Source organism: Macrobrachium nipponense, chromosome 4 (assembly GCF_015104395.2).
Source record: "Macrobrachium nipponense isolate FS-2020 chromosome 4, ASM1510439v2, whole genome shotgun sequence".
Lineage (NCBI taxonomy): Eukaryota > Metazoa > Arthropoda > Malacostraca > Decapoda > Palaemonidae > Macrobrachium > Macrobrachium nipponense.
The window spans coordinates 137,704,654-137,729,902 of record NC_061100.1 but is presented as its reverse complement, the minus strand read 5'-3'; the positions used below and the strand labels follow the sequence as shown (position 1 = coordinate 137,729,902).

The following is a 25,249-nucleotide window of genomic DNA, read 5'->3' as shown; positions in this document are numbered from 1 at the left end:
CCACCTAATACCAGGCCCTTTTACAGCCTATGGACCAAGGAGTGACTGCTTTGTTCAAGGCCTACTACCTCCGAAGGACAATTGCTATGGCTTTACAGGCAACTGAAACCAAGAGGGAGTCGACTCTGAAGGACTATTGGAAATCCTACAACATCCTTGATGCCATAAAGAACATTGCTGATTCCTGGGAGGAGGTTAAGCAAACAAACATGAATGGTGTTTGGAAAAAAATGTGTACTCAATTTGTGAATGATTTCCATGGGTTTGAGGACACAGCTCAGCATGTTATTAAGAATGTTGTTCTGAGTAAGGAAATCAATTTGGAGATGGAGGTTGATGATGTTACAGAGCTGCTGGAATCTCATAGAGAGGAGTTATCTGCTGAGGACCTGATACAACTGGAGAAGCAGATGATAGAAGAAGAAGAAGAAGCACCCACCCCAGAGCCTGAGGCTTTCCTAAAGCAGGACTTGGCAAGAGGTTTTGCAGAGTTGCAGCAAGCGTTGGCAACTTATGAGGCTCAGGATCCCAACTTGGAAAGGTTCACTAGGGTTTCCAGAGGCACCATGGATTTGATGCAATGTTACAAGGAGATCTTGGATGAGAAGAGGTTGCTCTCTGTTCAGACTAACTTGGAGCAGTATTTTAAGAAGGTAGAGAGGCCTGCAACAGATCCTGTACCCTCTACCTCAGCTGCCTCTACTACTCCAGACTCACCTGCCCCAGAATCTCCAGCACCTTCTGAATGTTCTGCCTCACCTCCAGGCTCACCTGCCCTAGCATCTCCAGCACCTTCTGGAGGTTCTGCCTCACCTCCAGACTCACCTGCCCCAGCATCTCCAGAACCTTCAGGAGGTTCTGCCTCACCTGCCCCAGCATCTCCAGCACCTTCTGGAGGTTCTGCCTCTCTTGATTAACCTGCCCAAGTATCTGCAGCACCTTCTGCAGCTTCCTCTCCAGTGTGCAAGCCAACCAAATAAATAAAGGTAAGGAATTGTTCTCTCTTTTTTATTAATATTTACTTTAATTCATGTGGTATTTTTTATGTTCTGACTTACACTGAAAATCGTGTTACGACGCATCTTAAACATAAAAATTCAACGAAGATATCTCTAAGGGAACTAATTTTTATTTAAGTCTGTAATTATATCTTTGAGGTCATTCTTACACATGTTACAAATACAAGGGTCTAAATGAAACAGGTCACGACTAATATTGAAATTACAATGAGAAGTAAGTTGTATTATAGCAGATTCTAAAAGATTTCGTGATAAGACATCTTTTGACCTTGCAATTACTGAACTACCAATCCAATTTATTCGGTGGTTGTTTTCACTTAAATGAATGAATATTGCATTAGATGTTTGCTCAGTTTTTACAGAATATTTATGCTGGCTTAACCTTACTTCTAAGCCCTTGCTCGACTGTCCAAGATAAAATGAGGGACAATACATACATGGAATTTTATATATTATGTTGTTGCTTTCTCTGGGGTAATTTTTTATTAACATTCCTTTTAATGTGTTATTAAAGGAAAAGCAAGGTTGACCTTAAAGGCTTTTAGCAATGATTTAATGGTTTCAAATCCGTTAAAATAAGGCAAACTGAGAATGTTCTTAGAATTTTCTTTCTCCATGTTACTTACAATATAAAACTTTTAGTGTGCTTTATTATAACAAATATCTATATGTGAAGGATAACATAAATCTTTCCCTATTTTTCTTATGTATTCAATTTCTTGATCCAAATATCAATTATTTCTTCTGTTTTTACGAGCATTGAGCATTGTCAGTCCCCAATATTTGGATCAAGAAATTGAATACATTTTATCTTGGACAGTCGAGCAAGGGCTTAGAAGTATGGTTAAGCCAGCATAAATATTCTGTAAAAACGGGGCAAACATCTAATGCAATATTCATTCATTTGAGTGAAAACAACCACCGAATAAATTGGATTGATAGTTCAGTAATTGCAAGGTCAAAAGATGTCTTATCACGAAATCTTTTAGAATCTGCTTTAATACAAACCGCTGCATCAACTCAACCTCCAGGGGTTCCAGAGGAGCTGGACCATCTAGTCCCATCAGATTCCCTGGGACAGCAGCTGCTCCTTCAGCCAAAGAATGAGTCAAGCCAAACTAGACTAGTCTCCCATCCTCCTGCCCCACTCGACTTTAAGAACCTATAGCCTATAAGCCTAAATATAGGGAGGAAAAACATGCTTCTTTACTGCTCTTCCCATTCCCCTCCTATCTACATGATGAACCATGCACATGAGAGGTATAAGAAATCAAGGGAGGCCTCTCCCTGGTGTAGGAGCACTCAGACCATGTACGTTCTGGAGATTATGAATGTTTCGAGGACAGGAATGGTGCAAGCTCCCTGCTATAGCCTTCCAAAGAAGACTGAGAAGGAGAACCTCTCCATCAACAGAGTGAACCTGGTCTACAGACCAAGCCTATGATGAGTAAGTTGGTTGCACAAACCCCTCTCTGCTCAAACCTAAGAAGTTGCAGGATGAAGGGCCATCCTACGTACTTACATCCCTGCAATCATCCTATCATGGTTGGGCACAACTCAATTAGCTGACATTGCAACACCAGCTCTACCTAAGGTATGCTGATCACCCCTGATCATGCACCCCCACTCCCATTTCTTCTTCTTTTACCTATGTGGGGACAAGTCTGGAGCTGAGGAGGAGAAAATCACTACATCCTTTAACAATGATGAAGAAGGCAAAGAGAAAGAGCACTGACGGCACTTCTCCCCTTCCTCTCTTGCTGGTCTTACTCACCCTACACCCCACAGAACTGGTTGAGCAGGAACTGTACATGAAGTCACCCCACTGGAGGATCTGTTACCAGAAGACTTACTGCAACAGGAAGATCCTCTTCCTTTGCAGCAGTCGGCAAAGGCGAGGCAACTGCAGACCATCAGGATATGCCTCCAAAAAAGGTTCAGGTGTTAAGGCCTTCTTCTCCTCTATTAGGTTATCATGTAAAGCCTCAAAAGAGGGACTGCCCAGTATATTCAGGGTAAGTCACATCTTCCACAAGTACACTCGACAAGAAAACTGAAGATACAATTTTCATTAGCTTTCGTTCATCGAATTTCCCATTTGTTTTTACTGAAAAGACATAATATCGCTAAATTTAATCTAGAATATGAAAATACACTGCAAATTATATCATATAAGTTAAAACTGCAAAACACAACCGTTCAGATACTTAAAAACACGATATATGTCCGAAGTAATTGGAATTTCTCAGATGGATTCGTTCATAGAGATCTGGTATATAGAATGTGAATTTCTGATTGTAGTACTATGTATCACGACAACAATATATACTCGTTTTCCTTCATGAACGTTGATATTATTGTATCATTGTAAGTGGCGAATGCAATTATTTTTAGCTTCTACAAACTCATGTTTGTATTCCAAAGGTTTAATGTTAGCTGACGTCAATGTCAGCCAATGTTGCTAAGGCTAAGGTAGGTTGAGCAAATCTAGTTGCATCCGCAAGAGCGTTTTCTATGATACGGAGGAGCCCTAGAACTTCGAGCGGGAAAGCGCAAGTCACTGGATACTGGCTTACGTAACGGATTTCACACTTTGATTACTTTGACGTTGACATGGATCGAATGCTAGTTGCTGTTTACAAAGCAACCGTCTTTAAACATAAATCTTTATCAAGGTTAAAGTAGCATGTCAGCGCAAAGATTTTCTGGCTATATGCTCCCATTACAAAGCAGTTCGTAAATGCATTTCTTTGCTGCGAGGCTGAAAGATCTCCCAACACATCAGCATCATTTGCACCTCAAAACTTTAATTGCCTATGCAATACATAATGAGTTATTTGTGGTAATAACTATTTTTACTTAACACAGCTTTTTTCGGGAATGATTTGTGGATGAAACCCGATTTTCAAAAGTACAGATTATATCAAGAGAGCAAGAATGACCGCAGCCTGTGTCTAAAATTTTCCACGTCTTTTTACAATCTTTGAATGTTATGGCAACTGTCAAATGAAATCAAGTTTAGGGTATGAATTTCTTAGAGAATTAACTTGAATATTATGATCCTTCAAATTTTATCTAGCATAGTGCAGCACGATCTTGGCAGTCATATCACCCGTTCCCCAGGTATCTGTGCACCGACTCACCGCTCTTTCTTCTGCCTTTCCCCGTCACAAGTCCGTCACCATTACTATAATTTCTCTCTCTCTCTCTCTCTCTCTCTCTCTCCACTTCTAAAAAAAACATACTTTAAAAATATATATATTACCACTCAGTCTCCCAAAGAAAATATAATGAAATTAACCCTCTTACGCCGGAGCCCTAAAAATCAAAACCTCTCCCGTCGTTTGCCGGGCCTGTTTTGGAGTGAGCCGGCTGGAAGTGGGAAAAAAATAATTTTTTCAAAAAATTACAGCGCGCGTACTTTTGAAGATTAAGAGTTCATTTTTGGCTCCTTTTTTTGTCATTGCCTGAAGTTTAGAATGCAACCATCAGAAATGAAAAATAATATCATTATCATATGTAAATAATGCGATATATGGTAGCGAAAAAAAAAAATTCATACATAATTGTATTCAAATCACGCTGTGCAGAAAACGGTCAAAGCTAACCAGTTACTTTTTTTTGCGTTGTATTGTACACTAAATTGCGATCATTTTGATATATAATACATTGTAAAACAATAAAAGCAACACCGGAAAAATATTATCACAAAATGATGTACGAATTCGTAACGAGCGGACGTAAAAAGATTTTATTTTCAAAAATTCACCGTAATTCTAAATAATGTTTCTAGAGACTTCCAATTTGTTTCAAAATTAAGACAAATGATTGAATATTACGATACTGTAAGAGTTTTAGATTAGAATTGCAGATTTCGACCATTTCGGACGAGTTAAATTTGACCGAATGTCGAAATTTTAATATATATATTTTTTTATATGGACATATTTCGAAGATGGAAAAAGCTACAACCTTCAGTTATTTTTTATTGTATTCTTCATGAATTTGCGCACATTTTGATATATGAAACTCTATAAAAAGGCTAATATGAAAAGGAGCAAATATTAGGATAATGCCATGTACGTATTTCGGAGACTTGCGGCCGCGAATCGGCGCGCGGAGTGAAGGTAAATATATTTTTCAAAAATTCACCATAAATCACAATATTGTTTTAGAGACTTCAAATTTGTTTCAAAATGAAGAAAAAATGACAGAATATTACTAGCCGTAAGAGTTTTAGCTTACAATTGCGTTTTTCAGCTATTTCGGTAGAGTCAAATTTGACCGAACGTGATTTTTTTTTCTATTTATCGTGATTTATATGCAAATATTTCGAAAAAAGAGAAAAGCTACAACCTTCAATCATTTTTAGTTGTATTCTACATGAAATTACGCACATTTTCATATATAAACTTTATGTACAGCTAATTTTAAATGGTGCAAACATTTCGACAATCGCACAAAAAAATTCTGATTTTTTCGGAAGTTACCGCGCGAACGTAATGTTTTTTTTTTTTTTCATAAATTCACCATAAATCGAAATATTGTGCTAGAGACTTCCAAGTCGTTGCAAAATGAAGGTAAATGATTGAATATTACTAGAATATAAGAGTTTTAGCTTACAATTGCGTTTTTCGACCATTTCGGTAGAGTCAAAGTTGACCGAAAGTTGAAATTTTTGCACTTAACGTTATTTATATGAAAATATTTCAAAACTGATAAAAGCTACAACCATGGGTTGTTTTTTGTTGTGTTGTGCAGGAAATTGCGCACATTTCCATATATAAAACTTTATGTAACGGCAAATTTAAAAGGGTGTAAACATTAGGACAATCGCACGAAAAAATTTATCGGAAGAGTTATCGCACGAACGTAAGGAAAAAGTTTTTTCATAAATTCACCATAAATCGAAATATTGTGCTAGAGACGTCCAATTTGTTCCAAAATGAAGGCAAATGATTGAATATTACTATAATGTAAGAGTTTTAGCTTACAATTGCGTTTCTCGACCATTTCTGTAGAGTCAAAGTTGACCGAAGGTTGAAATTTTTGCACTTATCGTTATTTATATGAAAATATTTCAAAACTGATAAAAGCTACAATCATGAGTATTTTTTAGTTGTATTGTGCATGAAATTGCGCACATTTTCATATATAATACTTCATGTAAAGGATAATTTAAAATGGTGCAATAATTATGTCAAAGTGACGAAATAATTTCCGAGATGTGTCACTGATACTTTTTAGTGCGATAAGAAAGAAATTCGCGCTTGCGCGCCTGCGTAGCGATTGTAAACAAAACAACGCCTTGATCCGTGAACTCCCAGCATCCCCCAAGGCGCGTGATACAAAAGTTTTCGGCTGGTAGGCCTATAAGTATTTTTTCGCGAATTTTTAAAAAAACTTTTTTGAGCCGACGTATGATACGTCCAATCGGCATACGGGAGACATTTTGACTCGACGTTTAATACGTCCAATCGGCGTAAGAGGGTTAAGTAGTTATAAATAGGCCTAAGCTTTCACGTAAGCAGATTTTGTTCTCTCTCTCTCTCTCACTTTTAAAGCACATTTGAAAAAATATTATCACTCAATCTTTCAAAGTAAATATAACGAATTAAGTATCTCTATAGATAGGCCTATGCTTGTGCTCTCTCTCTCTCTCTCTCTCTCTCTCTCTCCCCACCCCCACTTTTGAAAAAAATTGAAAAAAATATTGTCACTTAATCTCTCAAAGTAAATTTAATGAATTAAGTATCTCTATCGATAGGCGTAAGCTTGCGCGCCCTCTCTCTATCGTCATAATATTTCATTCTTTACTGTATTGTTCCTCACGATTTCCACAAGTACTGGCCAAATTTTAAAACACTTTCTCTCATTGTTTAAGATCCGTCTTCAATTACGCATGAATGTTACGTCAGTTTAGTGTCAAACATTACTTATAAATAAGGTTTCACAGTAGGTTTTAAAAAAAGGATGATCGATAGTCTACCCTGAACTGACGTTACCAAATCAACATTAACGAATAATATAGAGCCTGTTTCTACATTCAAGTATAAATTATTAAAGGACCTCTACAGAATCTTTATGGTGTAAAGTTAATGGAAATCTAGAAAGCACCGAACGCTATGATTTTGAAGCTCCGCCCCCTTTCTAGAGTTGCCAGGTGTGGCATTATTGAACACTATATGTCCGAAGATTTAAAAAAACTGTATCTTAACATTCCTTGCCGAGTGTACATACTGCAATGATAACAAAATGTTTTGGGTACCTGGAACCTCTGTATCATTATCATTAGAGTCAAAAGATTACATACTGTTACATACTCTTATCTAAAGGTAATGGTTTGTATTCCTGAACAAACTAATAAAATTGTAAGCTGAGGAATAAAATGACAAGCTAACAGTAGAGTTCATGCTTACCTTTCATCCTTACATCTGGAAAGTGTAAAAGCAAGATTTGTGGCAAACATGCCATTGTATGAAGTCCTCCAAAGACGATTTGGATCAAAATTATCATGGGTTAAGGGGACGCTGTCGTTATAGAGCCCAAGTCGAGTCATTATCTGAAAACAGAAAAGAGATAGTAGTTTAAAAAAGAATACTTCTAGCATCTTCTATTCCTAGATGGTGAAACAATTGCTTTGTCTTTCAAGTCCTTGGAGTCTAACCTTTAAGTCTTTATACTTTAACATATAATTCTCTAACATATAATTATTATTAATAATTTTAATGAAATAAATCTCCATGGTTCCAAAAATATATCTTAAATATTACTTGTCATAAATGAAACTTTTACAACATAAAGTGATTAACTGAGATATGAAAAACTGAGGATGATAATATTTCCATTTATTTGATTGATGGTATGAATCTGCTACATCACTCAAATAATTTTACATGATTTTTTACCGATTTCCAGCTGGCACTAGAAGAATTTATCCTTATGTTAAGGCTCAGGTTTGTTTTGCATAGGCTATGAACAAGTATCAGATATGGTTTTTTTCTTTCTTGACAGTGTGAGGACTGGAATCAGACAAGGAGAAAGCTCTAACTAACTTTATTGAACAGAGACGGCTGTATACGAGGCAGCAGTGCGGACTGAAACGTAGTGTCTGTCACGCATGCACATACAAAAAGGGACAGAGCTCCCGCTGCAATTGTGTTGCTTCGCAGCTAAAAATATACATATATTTTCGTGGAGTTTTTTTTTTATACCTTATACTAAAATGTAGAGCATTTCACGGACTATCCGCTGATATATATATCATGTAAAAAATGTGCTCTCTGCACGAAGATATATGTATATTTTCAGCTGTGAAGCAACACAGTCGCAGCGGGGGCTCCATCCCTTTTTGTACGCGCGTGCATGACGGACACTACGTTTCAGTCTGCACTGCTGCCTCATACAGCCGTCTCTGTTCAATAAAGTTAGTTAGAGCTTTCTCCTTGTCTGATTCCAGTCCTCACAACTGGACGGCTCCCAGTTTTGAGCTGAGTTTTCCATGTCAGCCAGCTCACTCTTAAAATCAACAGGTGTAAATGGCGGGCCAAACTGTGAGATAAACACCAAAACACTCCTGTAAGGAACGTGCCGTTTTGAGTCCCCTTATGGCGTTGTGGTCAACCACGGATAGGAGCACCCGAGAAAGCTCTAACTAACTTTATTGAACAGAGACGGCTGTACTATATGAGGCAGCAGTGCGGACGTAAACATAGTGTCCATCACACATGCACATACAAAAATGGACGGAGCCCCTGCTGCGATTGTGTTGCTTCGCAGCTGAAAATATACATATATCTTCGAGCAGAGAGCACATTTTTACATAATATATATATCGGCAGATAGGCCGTGGAATGCTCTACATTTTAGTTTATGGTATAAAAAGTATGTACAGAGGAAGGTCGGACATTTGGTGAAATGCCTTCCTTACAACAGCATTAAAATCTCATTCTGGATCTAATGTAGCTATAATATACAAGGTGAAAAAATACAAAAATTTTGAATAACAATATCTATTTTTCCTATGAATACAAACCAGAGCATTTTATATAGGAGTACCTTTCATAACAAACAGGAAACCGGTTATAATTTGCTAAAAGGCAGTTAACCAGATGGAGATTGGAGATATCTCACTCACTGACTGTCAAACTCACTTTTTCTTTGGCCAGAGGGACTGAGTGGGCCAGGTGAGGTGAGACTAAATACCAAAGGCTTTGGTTTATATACCTAGGAAAATACAAATCATTATAAAAAATTTATTATTTGTTCCCGGAGAAATACAAACTGTCAACTTTCATATAGGAATCTTACTCCCTGGGTGTGAGGTCAATCCACTTCAAATGACTGGGGTTGAGAACCACCACAGAACTGCCATGATCCTGGTTGCTTGCAAGGAAAGGGTGTCATGACACTTAAAACCTTTACCGGCCAGGTGAAATAGCTGATCATAATAGTAAGGCCTTGGGCCTGAGTGCCCCTTCTAAGGTGAGAAAGGGTCACTCAAGTAAGGAACCATTTGGAGAACCATGGTGTCCCTTTCAGGAGACTTCATGCCAGAAGCTAAGTCTGATAATGGTATAGCCCAGAATTAGGTGCTGGATTAAACTTTACCTACTTGTCATAAGAGGGTGAGGAAGATGAATCCCAGTCATCAAACTGGGGAGGATGCCCAAAGCGTAATCACCTGTACCCTGTCCAATTCCAGCAAACACTTCAGCTCAGATGTTTGCTCTTGACATAGAAAATAAGGATTGAGTGGAATCCCGTCATTCTACTTCGAGACTTACACCAGGCTTAGGTACTTTAGACAAGGTAATGACCTTATCTAAAACAGATATTGGGTGACTACTAGACATGTTGGAGATCCAGAAAAAACAGTGGTCAGGACTTGTGAGCAACATTCCTCAGACAGAATGGGGAACAGAGTCTGATATGTCAATAACTTGAAACATGTAAAGTTCAACCGAACAATGTGGGACAGACTAATGCCCTTGACTTCAAGATCCCTTCCAAGGGAAGAGACCCAACCTCATCCTCTGAGGTGACAGTCCGCAGAACCCATATGAAGCCAAAAGAAAGTGTTCCAAGAAAACTCTTTCCAGCACCAACGTACTAATGAAAGACGAAAATACTCCAACTCTGGGAGTGGATAACTTCAAAAAGTACTGAAAAGCACAGCTTGGCAAAGCAGTATCTCATCCAGATCTCCACCATAGATCTGGAGGGAAGAATTGAAGAAACTTTCAAGCTCTCGTCAAAAGAGATGAGATCTGAGCTACTGTTCATACTGAGGAACAATGGAATAAGAGCAATCCTTGCCTTACCAAAAGCTGAAGGCAATACAGCAAGCAAAAAGACTTCCCCAGTTACATGCTGTGGCCAGCAAAGAACAGTGAGTGTAAAGGCTCTGCCCAACAATGGATAGTCTTAAAATCAAAATTTCATAGCGCTTAAAGCAATAAGAACATATGTCATTCGAGACTTAAGTACCTGAGAGGCAGAGACTGTTCAATACTTAAAATATACACAACTCTGCTGAAGAGGGGAAGTCTAATCTAATCTGGTAAATATTGTACAGATAAATCTTAGCCTTTATGTTACTTACTGAAAGGGACCTGACATAGCTAAGGTAAAAAGGGAAGTTTGTAATCTGCTGAGTGTAAGTTCCAAGCAGAGAAATTTCCCCCTCTATTACACTAACCACAGAAAACGCTCCTCACCTTCGTGCCACTGTTTGTGGGCAAATCTCTGGCAGTAGTCAATATATAAAATTTTACTTTAAACTATTATTACATTTCAGACTTGAAAGTACAATTTTCCTGTTTTAATGTGTCCTTTGGACAATTCTGATAACAACTTTATTAGAAAATAAGTAAGCAGGCCCCGGTTATCGGCAGGGGGAGTTCCGTGGTGATAAACGAAATTCACCGATAACCAAAATTCGGAGATAATAGGATCAGACCTGATCCTTGGTTCTCTTCGCCAATTACAAGTGGCTCTGCAGCGCCAATAACTATGACTCCCCCACCATGATCTAAACTTGGATTCTTGATCTTTACTGAGAATTAGACTCTTTACCTAACCTAACCTAGGGGGATGTGTATTTACCAAGCAGGAGGGGAGAGGGGTTTACTCCCAGCTACCTAACCTTAGTGCCACCATCTAACCTAGTTATTTTGTTTATTTTAGGTACGTACAGCCTATCTATGTCAGTGCTCCGCATTAGATATTTCCTTGGAAATTGACTTTTTCCATAGTATTTAATCTATGTTTGCTTAGGTCTTAAGAATTTACCGTTATTTTTTGTTGGTTGACTGTAATTAACCTTAGAACTGATTGTTTTTGTATGCTGGACATCCTGAAATGCTATTGCACATGCACAGTGTTAAAGGGGGTCATTTGGTAATTCTACGCAATAACTCCGCACAGATGGCAAGGAACGTTCCTGAGAATACGACAGCCACTACGGGGATTGGGGCATCAAAGTATTTTGCTGTGTTTAGTACTAGCCCTTGGGGGCTAACTACATAGTCGAACCCCAGGTAGATCTAGGGTACTTATCCGCGGCAGCGTAGACTATGGCAGTTGTGGTTTTTCTATGCAGTTTTACCTACTGAACAAGAATTTTAAGTAATATTTATTTGGATGACTGTAATTAACCGCCCAAGGGCCAGTACTAAACACCCGGCGAAATACATTGGATGCCCCAATCCCTAGTGGATGTCTTATCCGCAGTTACGTTCCTTGCCGTCTGTGCGGACTGCTTCTGTAGAAATACCGAACCCCCAAAATAACAGTAAATTCTTAATAAGCAACCCAAATAGGACTACTATAGAAAACTGTAATTTCCAAAGAAATACCCCAACGTGGAGTTATTACTTAGACCTACCAAAATGATAAGGCACGATAGGTTAGTTTGGTGCCTGTTAGCCTATAAGAGATTTCGTTATCCAATCCCTTCTTGAACAGTTCGTGCAGGCTTGTTATACTTAGAAACTACATTTTACACCCTTGTATAGCTATACCCAGGTAACAGTCTTTCAGCAGTAAAATGAAACAATCTGAACAGTCCAGCCCGGGAGGAATACTGGCTTACATCTACCTAAAAATTTTCACACCTACCCCGAAGTCACTGGTACTTGTCACAGACATAATTGTTTACAGGTACGCATCCTGGCTAAGCGAACGGAATGACAAGGTTGCTACCTAACCAAACACACCGTAAGTCCTAAAGCACCTCATCCCTCCCGCAGTGCATGATTTTAGTTTTAAAACATTCCATAAACTTACCTTACTCTCAACCAGAACTTTCAGTAGGAATGATAGTTTGAGACTTGTCCAGATCTTCCTCAGAAGTAACAGAGAAATTAAATTGCCATTTTTTTTCTTTTTCTGGTAGCAGCACTGCACCACCATTAGCCTATGGGCCACCTTCCCTACATTTTAAGAGGGAATTGAACTTGGTAGTACAGAATTTGATAAACCGAGTTCCTAAAGGTAATCAAGTGTGCATGAAAAGCGCAAAATTCGGCGTGGAATTTGACAATGCAGCCATGAAACATCTAGAAGAAAGGATAGGTACAATTGAACCAATGGCGTCATGACTGCATATTGAAGTGTCACTGCAAGAACACCTGATTCTCCAAATACCATGAAATTTAGCCTATAACAAATCAACCTGTCAAGTTTCAGCATTTTATCGCATATCCACAGATCCTGTCGTGAATTTCGAACTGATCATTCGAAATCCCCGCCATTTAACTTCACAAGTGTTGCGTTAAATTGGGGCAAGACTGAGGGATCTCGCGGGCGATACATTGAACAGAAAGCTGTCCAATACACGACAGTTTATGACGCAATTCCTAAAGGCATGGTGGGGAAGGAGCGCGTCTTATAGAAAAGAAGACGTTATGAATTTTCATTAATAAATATAATTTGCTGATCACTAGTACAAGATAAATTATCTATGTATAGATTTGGAGCCAAGGACTCCATAGCCATTAAAGAATTTGCAGATTACGGCCTTCAACCAGAACTTTAAGTCAATTCCTTGATCTTAAATAATAACGTAACAGTCATATTTCACATTCAAGAATAAAATAGATTTAGTAATATACGTAATGTCGAAATAATCGATGATTCCCGCCTGAATTACAAGGATTCTGTAGTTCACGCGGGAAAGCGTAAGTTTCTTTTAAAGAAGGGCGAAGCAACGCTTCATTCCTGCCCAGAACCCTGATCCGAGTAAGTACCGTAAAATTTGTGTGTCTCTCAATTCTCCGACTCCCAGCTATCGCCATGCTAGGTCGAATTCCGTCTTAACAGTAAGTTAACTTTATCCACGTATATATGTGCCATCCCTGCGATGAGGGACTCGATTTATGCAGCAAAAGAAAGCTGCCAGTGCAAGAAAGTTATTTGTTTGTGACATTGAGTCAATGGGTCTCGTATTGTGCAGATTTTTCGTCCAGTTGTGGACTTAGTGCTTTACAAGCACGTGACATCAAAGATCCTATGTGCTGCAACATACAAAGGCCATGAGAATTTTCAGGTAATTGTATTAAATTGGTGAAAGCAGTACGAAACTGCGTGTACTGTGGAATTCCGCTAGGAACTTTAGTTTCGGTGTACTGTTAATGTATTTAAATGTTTATTTTTCGTAATAAAACTGTTTTGTTGACCAGATTTTATTGTATCTCACCCTAAGAGTTTTAGAGTGCGCGCCTCCTCAAGGCCTTGTCATCGGCCCAGAACATCCGGGCACGAATCATAAAATAAAAGTCGTAGAAATTCCCGACAGATCCAAAAGCAACGCCTTATCTCGGACACTCGGACAAAAAAGCAAGAAAAAAACCTGATTGAGAGCTCCAATCCCTGGACAATAGTATGTCAACATAAACAAACAACTTAGAATTTTAGAAAACGTCCGATTTGGTAACATTTGTCAGAACAACTTACAGTAGTAACAGCATATCTAGGAAGATAAATGTGCCAGAGTTTTGTGTACGTGTAGTAAGTTAGTAACCATGTTGAGAAACTTGAAATCACAACGTAAAAACTCCAACCTCGGTCAGGCTAATGTAAAATAATACTGTCAACGTATCACTAATTAAGCTGCGTCACAATTTTCTGCCTTTAACTCCCAAGGCCTGCTGACAAGAAACAGTTCAAACTTTATTTTATTGGGGTCTGCTGATCCCCTTTTCTTATTACTTATTATTATGCCCTTCATTATATTACCCTGTTCGAGGTACAATTGATTTAGAAAAACACATCTCTAAAAGAGCCTCCAATATTCTGTTTATTTCCCTTATTAGGATTAACAAATACTTCTCCATGATGTTAAGCTTTTGCTGTGTTCAGTAACGGAGAGGAGCGATTGAATCCTTGTACGTAGGCCTATGCTGATTTTAGCTCACACCATTCTTACCCATTCATAGTGTCTAACAGTGACAAAAAAAAAACCTACTCATACGTAGTTACAGCCCGACGATGTTTATAAAGTTTTGTTGGTTATTAGCCAACCGAATACTGAATGAGAAAAGGCAGAAACATTCCAAACCCCGTTAGAAATGATGTAGCCTAGTCCTTTCACTGTTCTCGAGAAAGACATTTGATTACTTAACTTCATTCGGCTGAAAGAGGATAAGCACACTGATAATACATGCATCATTTTTAATTCAAAACTTTTTGCAATATTCTATACATCGATAAACTCATGATTTCCATCAAATACAGCCCGGCTGTGTTAGTAGACAATTTCTCGATGCTCTTTCCTCTAGCCAGAATTTGAGTCACTGTAGCATTAAACACGCCCCCCCCCCCCCCCCCGCCACCACACGTGTTTTATAGATCTAGCTCGTTTTATTCTTTTGGCGTGATTTCTACTCACTTTAATAAAACAAGCAATATATGGAAAGTTAGTGTTCAAATCAGTGTGAAAGAAAGACAATAACAAGTACGCAAACTTCGGACTGGCAAGGAATTGTGACTCCTGACTGAGCCAGTCACAAAATTTCTATTTTATTGTTATTATTTTTTTAAGAATTTTATTCACTACTTTTATCAATTACAGAAAAATTCATGAAGAAAAGGATGTGACTGAAACATATATTTAGACACTGGTAGTATGAGCGAAATGTATACTTCTAAAGAATCCTAAAAACCTAAGCAATTGCTCGAGTCTACCGTAGTTTCATTATAGGAAATAGGCTGTCAATTACAAAACACTCATAACAATCAATAAAAAAAAATATGCAGTCATTTGCCATATTTACAACAGATTCATACATATAAACGATGTTTGTAAAAGATATTGCTGATTAGAAACAAGAAATTTCACATCAGAACTGTTGACTGCCTCATTGGGATGAAACCAACTATTTAGTGTCAGCTGAAGCTCTCAAATTTTGAATCCGAAAGTCAGGTTAAATAATTTCCCCGCGGTCCTCCTCCTTTCTCTAGTTGTTCTATATAAGATATATATATAATATATATATAATATATATATATATCTATATATATATATATATATATATATTATATATATTATAATATATATATATATATATGTGTGTGTGCGTGTGCACGTACTATATAATATATGTATACAATATACATATATAGAGTCAATATGTAAATATATTCTTATGTATATTATATATATGCATGTATCATATAGGTATATGTATATACATATGTCTAATAAAAGGTGCCCATAAAAACGTCAAAATATAGAGAAAAATACTATATTTCAGAGACTGCTGTCTCCCTCTTCAGGTGGATGAAAGAGAAAAGTTACAGAAAAGGTGGTATTTATACCAAGAGATCTATCCACAGGTAAGCCAATTTAGGTCACTCCCACTGATAATCTTCCTTTAATCCTCTTAAGCATTGGTTGAATGAAAACTTTGTCAATGACATCTGTATCCCATGCGCCCTTTGAGATGTTCATTACCTTCCTCTGTTTAATCAAGGCCAACTCCATCATTTGACTCTTGTACCGGCAGTTGCTGCTATAAATTATATGTGACAAATTCCAGTTTATTCTAAGGATATGTTCATTTATATGGTTGAAAATAGCTGAGTTCTGTTGTTCATACCTAACTGACCGTTTATGTTGTATTAATCTCTGGGGAAGTGATTTTCCTGTAAATCCGATGTAAGATTGGTCACAGTCCATGCATGGGATTTCGTAAACGCCTGTGTCCTTGGGGTGTGTGTTTTGTTGGACGTTAATCAGGGATTTGGCTAAGGTGTTTGGGTAAGTAAATGCAAAAGAGTTAGATTTTACGAGGGTCTGAATCACCGTCTTAATCCTGCCCAGGTGTGGAATTTTTATTTCATTGTTGGGTGTCTCTCTGGTCTTGTCTTGAGGGAGTCGGTAGAAAATTACATTTGCTTTGTGAATTTCTTTTTCAATTATATGGTCAGGATACCTTAAAGACGAACGCTGCTTACGAATTAGTTCCAATTCTTTTTCCAGGAAATCTGGGGAACAAATTCGTGAGGCTCTTAAGAATGGGTTGCTAGCTATGCCTATCTCGATAGGAATGTCGTGATAGCTAAAGTAGTGAATGTCTGAAAGTGAGAACGTTGGTTTTCTGTATATGGTAAATTTGTATTCTGTCGTGTCTCTGATTATTAAAACATAAAGGAAAGGAATTTTGCTGTCTGTTTCCCAGACAACAAAATTCCTTTTCTTGAAATCCCCATATTCAGATAATTTCCCATTGGCGCTTGACAAAATAATAAAGTAAGTTGAATTATGTGTATCTAATAACGTATTTTCATTCGGGGAATCATTCTATTAGCAAAAATTCAGGTGAAGTATGGGTAGTCCTTTAAGTCCTGTTTTAACCAATCTATGCATGGAATACTTTGAAACTACAGAAATAAATGCAATAAAACCCAAAAACAAGCTGTGGATGAGATATGTAGATCAGTGTTGTCCAAACTGGGGCTGCGTACCCCTGGGGGTACGCAACATAGATCATGAGGGTACATGAACAAACAAGGAACACACACACACACACACACACACAACAGAAACATCCCATCAGTGAACATCGGTCTCACATCTCACATTAAGTTGTGTAAGTAATTTTCAAGCATTTTGTTATTAACTCATAATTTTTATTTGTGTAATAAATTTGAATTTATTGACTAACACTCCTATAATGCAGTCTTTTCATAATTAATATACTATTTGCATGATTATCCTAAATAAAACTGAGTTTGGTCAGCCATGGTGGGCGAGGGGGTGTGTGTGTGGGGGTACGTAACAGTAGAAGGTAATAAAGGGTACAAGTAGCAGGAAGGGAGCTGGCATTTCTCATCTATGAGATCAACAACAGCCATAACCAAAAAGATGCAAAAGCATTCATAGATATATTAGAAGGATATGATCCTTCAAACTGGAACAAATCAACAGAAAACATCTTGAAAATAATTGAAGAAGTTCCAAATAAAATCCAAGTGGTCAAGAGACTCATTAAGAAAATATACATAAATCAACATATTCCGACAAAGAAAATGAATAAGGTGAACATTGTGAATATCCTAATTGATGCAACAGGAAAAAGAATGCCAAAAGCATGCAAACTGTGTAAGATATGGTATAGCATAGTTAATCCACAAAACCTGATCAGAAAATGTTCTGCATGCAACATTCCGACGCATTCGCAAAGTGCTGAAGTAATGCAAGATATGAGAAAAGATACCAGAATATTTTGCTCAACATGTCTATCATGGATAGACAATGTTATTAAATCAAGACTGAATGTACAGATAGTTGAGGATGAAGAAGAAGAGGAAGAAGAAGAAGAGGAAAACTGAAGAGAAGTAAACAAAACTGAAATGACAGAAAAAAATAAGGAAAACAAAGAACAAGATAAAAGCATGGATGCAGAGATACTCATTGATACTACATATGAGGCAATAAAGCAGCATACATACGAAGAAATAAATTACGACATGACAACACAAAAGAAAATCCCCAAGAGGCTCTACCCAGATCTGAACAATGATGGGAAAGAGGAAAAAATAGACAAGAAAGACAAAGTCTGCAACCTTTTGAAAAGAGGGAATTGCAGATTCGGAGAAAGATGTTACTACAAACATCCGAAGGTATGTCACAACTATGAAATATATGGTAAATGTGCATACCTAGATGGCTATGAGGATGATTGCAGAGATCTACATCCAAAAATATGCAAAAACCTAAAAGAAGGAAAAGGATGTAAGTTCGACAAAAAATGTAAATAAATGCACCATGTAGCCATGAATCAAAATCAAATAAATAATCAATCAAATAATAAAATCCAAAATAAGAAAAAACAAATAAAGAGAGGAACAAAGAATATCAGGTGGAAGAAAAAAACCAGTCATCACAGCGATATACAGTGTCAGTAAAATATTCCAAGCATCAGCTCCAAGTTACAACTCAAGAGATAAGAACTGTATTTATGATGCAAGAGGATATTGCAGATACGGAGAAAATTGCGGATTCAGACACAAAATGAATAATTATGATGAAGGAAGATCAAATATTATGGAAAAGTTGGATTTTTTAATGTCAGAATTTCTGGAAATGAAGAAAAGAACAACATACCAGAACAGGAAAGAGACATGAGAAAATCCTTATTATTACCCATATTAAATGAAGGAGAAAACACGCAAACCATCATAGTGATGAATGCGCAGGCTTTAGTTACGGGTAATTCACACAAAAAATATAGTACTTAGAAGAACTAACCCAAATTGAAAAGAAAATAGATATAATGAATATAAGTGAAACCTGGTATTCCCAAGAGACTGGGAATGATGATCAAATAAAAGGGTTCCAAACTTATAGATCAGATAGAAAAAATAGGAATCAAGTGGGAACCGCAATATATGGGAAAGACAAAAAACAAGGAAAAATATATGAGAAATATAGTAACTCAGAATGTGAGCTATAGCGGTAGAATTTGAATCTGAAAAATTAATGAACATAGTAATATATAGACCCCCTAATACTAAAGAGTTTGACATGATAATAGAAAAAATTGGATGATATATGTAGAAATCACAAGGACTGGACTATTCTCCTCTCTGGAGACTAACTTTCCTTTCGTAGACTGGAAAGAACGAATAGGAGATTGTGGTTGTATTTATACATATAAAAAAGAGAGTAATAGTAGTGCAGAAGATAAGAGGCAATTCGGAAAGCTATTAGATATGCTACTAGAATACAACATTCAACAAATAAATCACCTGCCAACAAGAAAGGAAAATACTTTAGATCTAGTATTTGTGAACGAGGTGAATTATATTAAAGAAATAATAGTTTATAATGCGAGTATTTCAGACCATAATGTCATAGAATTAACAGTCCATTCCAAAGCAAGTGAAAACAGAGATAAGCAAGAAATGAAAAAGTGGGAAGGATATGGAAAATGCAACTTCTACAGTAAAAATATAAAATGGTCAGAAATAAATGAAGAATTAAACAATGGTCAGAAATAAATGAAGAATTAAACAAAGATTGTGATAACATTTTCGTAAGTGATGACATAAGGGTAAATACGGAGATATTATATAAAATATTAGAGAAAATAGTGGATAAATATATACCGAAGAAGAAAAGTAAACATCAGTCATGCATACCAAGAGACAGAGGGATCTTGTCCCAGAAAATCAGAAAGTGGAAAAAAGGTCTTGCAAAAGAAAAAAAATGCATGGAAAGTTATAGAACTAAAAAGTAAGATAGAAAATGCAGAACAAAAGGTTATACAATCAAAAGAAAATGAAAAGCGGGATTTGGAAGAAAAAACCCTAGTAAATATCAAGCAAAACCCCAAACTATTAAACTCGTACGCAAAAAGATGAATAAAAGAATAGAAATAGGCCCTCTAAGAATTAAAGGGAGATTAACGAATGAAAAAAAGGAAATATGCAACATATTGGCAGAACGATATAAAAGAGAATTCACCCCTAGAATTGATAATGAAGATAATGATATAGAAGTAAGAACGAAAATAGTGAATATTTAGCTGACATAGATATTAATGAAGCTGATATTGTGCAGGCTATTAATGAAATTAAAAATGGAGCTGCTGCAGGGCCTGATGGTGTCCCTGCTATTTTGTTAAAGAAAGTAGTTCATTCTATCGCAAAGCCACTTCCAATATTATTAAGACAAAGTGTAGATACAGGCAAGATGATGAGCACAAATTAGCATATATTACCCCTACTTTCAAAAGTGGACCAAGACTAGAGGCAAGTAATTATATGCCTGTGAGTCTAACATCACATATTATGAAAGTGTATGAAAGGGTAATGAAGAAAAATATTATGAAACATTTAATAAAAAAAATAATTTGTTTAATATAGGACAACATGGTTTCATACCCGGAAAAAGTACACAAAAATATGAAAAGCGGAAATGAAACAGATGTGGTTTATCTAGACTTTGCAAAAGCTTTTGACAAGGTAGACCATAATATATTAGCGAAGAAAATTAGAAAACATAATATAGTGGATAAAGTAGGAAGATGGTTAAAAGAATTTTTACACAACAGAAAACAGATAGTTATTGCAAACGATGAGAAATCGGATGAAGCTAAGGTAATATCCGGTGTGCCACAAGGTATGCTGTTAGCTGCATTACTGTTTGTTATTATGATTGCAGACATAGACAGTAATGTTAAGGACTCGGTAGTGAGTAGTTTTGCTGATGACACAAGAATAAGTAGAGAAATTACTTGTGATGAAGATAGGAACGCGCTACAAAGAGACCTTAACAAAGTATATGATTGGGCAGAGGTAAATAGGATGGTATTTAACTCTGATAAATTTGAATCAATAAATTATGGAGACAGAGAAGGAAAGCTATATGCATATAAGGGACCTAATAATGAGACAATCACAAATAGGGAAGCAGTTAAAGACCTTGGTGTGATGATGAATAGGAACATGTTATGCAATGATCAAATAGCAATTCTATTGGCAAAATGTAAAGCAAAAATGGGAATGTTGTTACGGCACTTCAAAACAAGAAAAGCTGAACACATGATTATGCTTTATAAAACATATGTTCGTAGTCCACTTGAATATTGCAATATGATTTGGTACCCACGCTATCAAAAGGATATTGCACAAATAGAGAGTATACAAAGGTCCTTTACAGCTAGAATAGAAGAAGTTAAGGACCTTGACTACTGGGAAAGACTACAATCCTTAAAATTATATAGTCTAGAAAGGAGAAGAGAACGCTACATGATAATTCAAGCATGGAAACAGATAGAAGGAATAGCCGAAAACATCATGGAGCTAAAAATATCAGAAAGAGCAAGTAGAGGTAGATTAATAGTGCCCAAAACTATACCAGGAAAAATAAGGAAAGCACACAGGACATTAATCCACTACGCACCAGCATCGATAATGCAGCGTCTATTCAATGCATTGCCAAGCTCTTCTGAGGAATATATCAGGAGTGAGCGTAGATGTGTTTAAGAATAAGCTCAACAAATATCTAAGCTGCATCCCAGACCATCCAAGATTGGAAGATGCAAAATATACCGGAAGATGTACTAGCAACTCTCTGGTAGACATTAGAGGTGCCTCACACTGAGGGACCTGGGGCAACCCAAACAAGATGTAAGGTCTGTAAGGTAAGGTGAGAGGCAGAAAGAGGAGAAGAGGCACAGGGCAAGAAGGGAGGTCCCACCCCTCCCTTCCAGTCCTTAGCTTCTTTTCCTTTCTCTCTCTCTCTGTTTCTTCCTTTCTTCCTTTCTCTGTCTCTTTCTCTCTTTCTTTCTCTCTGTGAGAGGCAGAATGATGAGAAGAGGCACAGGACAGGAAGGGAGGTCCCACCCCTCCCTTCCAGTTATTAGCTTCTTTTCCTCTCTTTCTCTCTTTCCTTCTTTCTCCCTTTCCCTGACTCTTTCTCTCTTTCCTTCTCTCTGTTAGAGGCAGAAAGAGGAGAAGAGGCACAGGGCAGGAAGGGAGGTCCCACCCCTCCCTTCCAGTCCTAGCTTCTTTTCCTCTCTTTCTCTCTCTCTCTTTTATTCTTTCTTCTTTTCTCTCTCTTTCTCTTGGTATTCCCAAGATACTGGGAATGACGATTAAATAAAAGGGTTCCAAACTTATAGATCAGATAGAAAAAATAGGAATCAAGGGGGAACCGCAATATATGGGAAGGACAACACACAAAGAAAAATATATGAGAAATATAGTAACTCAGAATGTGAACTAATAGCTGTAGAATTTGAATCTGAAAAATTAATGAACATAGTAATATATAGACCCCCTAATACTAAAGAGTTTGACATAATGATAGAAAAATTGGATGCTATATGTAGAAATCACAAGGACTGGACTATTCTCCTCTCTGGAGACTTTAACTTTCCTTTCTTAGACTGGAAAGAACGAATAGGAGATTGTGGTTGTATTTATACATATAAAAAAGAGAGTAATAGTAGTGCAGAAGATAAGAGGCAATTCGAAAAGCTATTAGATATGCTACTAGAATACAACATTCAACAAATAAATCACCTGTCAACAAGAAAGGAAAATACTTTAGACCTAGTATTTGTGAACGAGGTGAATTATGTTAAAGAAATAATCGTTTATAATGCGAGTATTTCAGACCATAATGTCATAGAATTAACAGTCCATTCCAAAGCAAGTGAAAACAGAGATAAGCAAGAAATGAAAAAGTGGGAAGGATATGGAAAATATAACTTCTACAGTAAAAATATAAAATGGTCAGAAATAAATGAAGAATTAAACAAAGATTGGGATAACATTTTCGTAAGCGATGACATAAGGGTAAATACGGAGATATTATATAAAATATTAGAGAAAATAGTGGATAAATATATACCGAAGAAGAAAAGTAAACATCAGTCATGCATACCAAGAGACAGCAGGATCTTGTTCCAGAAAATCAGAAAGTGGAAAAAAGGTCTTTCAAAAGAAAAAAATGCATGGAAAGTTATAGAACTAAAAAGTAAGATAGAAAATGCAGAACAAAAGATTATACAATCAAAAGAAAATGAAAAACGAGGGTAACGTAGTAAATGTACCGGTATCTAGTACTAGTTACGGTGATGAATTAGGCGCTAACCATTTGGATAAGGATGAGCTAGTCAAGTTGCAGAGAGTGGATGAGACACTATCCCGAATTTTTTAATGTGAGCTGGATGATGATCTCGATGATGTGTGTAAGGAAACTTTTTGTGTAAAGGACGAAGTTTTGTGTCGTTATGTTCATCCTAAGTCAGGTAGTAAAGGGGAAATCACTGAACAATTGGTGGTTTTTAGGAAGTTTCGTGAGCTAGTTTTGAAGTTAGCACATGATGAGCAAGGACATTTAGGAGTAAATAAAACTTTCAAGTGTATTAGGGCGTACTTTTGGCCTAAAATGAAAAATGATGTAAAGAGGTATGTTTTAAGCTGTCATGAATGTCAAATTGCCAGGAAACCGAACCAAGTAGTTCCCAGAGCTCAGTTGTGTAATATTCCTTCAGTAGGCGAAACTTTTGAGAATGTAGTTATTGATATAGTCGGACCTTTGTCTGTAAGTAAGGGTAGAGAAGATTACACAACTAATCTAGAGTATTATAAAAACAATTTAAGAGATGTTTGGCAATTAGCGAAGGAGAACGGGAGTCAAGGGGGGACTAAACGGAAACATGATCTTAGAGTGAAAGAGATAAATTTCCGTGTAAGAGATAAAGTTTTAGTACTAGTCCAGAAAGAAGGTTCCGCTTTACCTTATAAGTTCAAAGGTCCTTTTTCAGTGTTAGAGGAGAGTGGGAATATACATTATAGAATTAATGTGGGTAAGATTAGAGCAAAGGCAATGAATGTAAACTTGCTTCAGAATTATAAAGAACGCCCTGTACCATGGCCACCGCCAGTGTTCTATGTGTAATTGTGTTACTGAGAGAAATTAGTTTTGAGAAAATGCAAGAGGCGTTTTAGTATTTCAAAGTTTTAATTAGAGTTCAGAAAACGAAAAAGAGGAAAGGATAATGTGATAGCTAATAACCTCTCTAGAGTTTTCAGAATGAGTAGCCTAATGAGCGTTTTCTGTTTTGGCACACAATTGGGTGAGTGAATGGAAAAGTGTTAAAGCTTTATGCAGAATTGTTCCCCTGCTGTTTAATTCTTGTTTCTCTTTAGAAAAAAAAAATCAGTTGATTTCATTTTTTTCTCTTTCTTGGGGGGACTTGTAATGGTAATTGCTTCATAGCAAAAAATTACGAGTTAAAGGAAAGGAAAACGCATCTTCAAGAAACTCTACAGCACGAAGGCATTCGCGCCTGTGTTGGAGGTGCCTGTTTTCTTGATGGTTCTAGAATCGTTGAGCGTGTTGGGGAATGCAACAGGCACCGAAGTGTCGTGAGAAACTCCGCGATTTCTGATGCAATACATCGTCTAGATTCTTCTAAGAAGTTCCGGTAATCTCGGGAGCCTGTGACTCGCTGGTAGCCCCGCCCCCAGATTGCCGTATAAATACGACTGACGAAGTAGGAAGAGGCAGATCATCAGTAAGAGCCACAGATCAGATTATCAGTCAGAGATCATCCGTGAGAGATCACCAAGAGAGATAAGAGAAGAAGAAACCGACGAAGGATCAGAGGGAAAAAGGTGCTCGTGAGTTTGATCGGTTTCTGGTCAAGTCATCTGGGAGTGGACGACCGAGGCATTTCGACATAGAGCAAAACTTCAGAGGAGAAACGTTCTGCAAGAGGTATTGAGGAGTTCCTGCCCTTCAAGTATCAAGAATAGGCATTGTTTTCTGCAATATGGTGTCAAGAAGACGTCAGAAGTATAGTTCTCCTTTTGTGAAGCCATCGCTTCAAGTTGCAAAACTGGCCAGCAAGTATTTGAATTACCTCACTTCTTCCCCAGTTCACGCATTGTAAGATTTTGCCTTTTTATTGTAAATAGGAGACACCATTCTGCATTTATCTTTGTAAGTAAACTTGTAAATAAACCTTTGTTGTGTTAGTGTTTCTTTCTATATTCATATCCCCAGTTTCAAGTGTTGGTGTTGAATTCTTTTTGTTTATCATTATAACGAACTTGGAGCGGACCTCTCTCGGTTCGTAACAATTAATAACAGAATTCTTGTTGTCTTGTAAATTATATAAGAAACAGAAGAATGCTTTCTTTTTAAAGAGAACAGATTCTGGGTAAAATTGACTAACCTGATCCGCTCGGATATAAAACCAGGC

The 25,249-nt window shown here is 37.1% G+C and overlaps 1 pseudogene; it reads right to left on the bottom strand.

Annotated features, from left to right (window-relative positions):
- Nucleotides 1–25,249, bottom strand: part of LOC135211217 (multiple inositol polyphosphate phosphatase 1-like) — a 64,626-nt pseudogene that overhangs the window by 7,908 nt on the left and 31,469 nt on the right.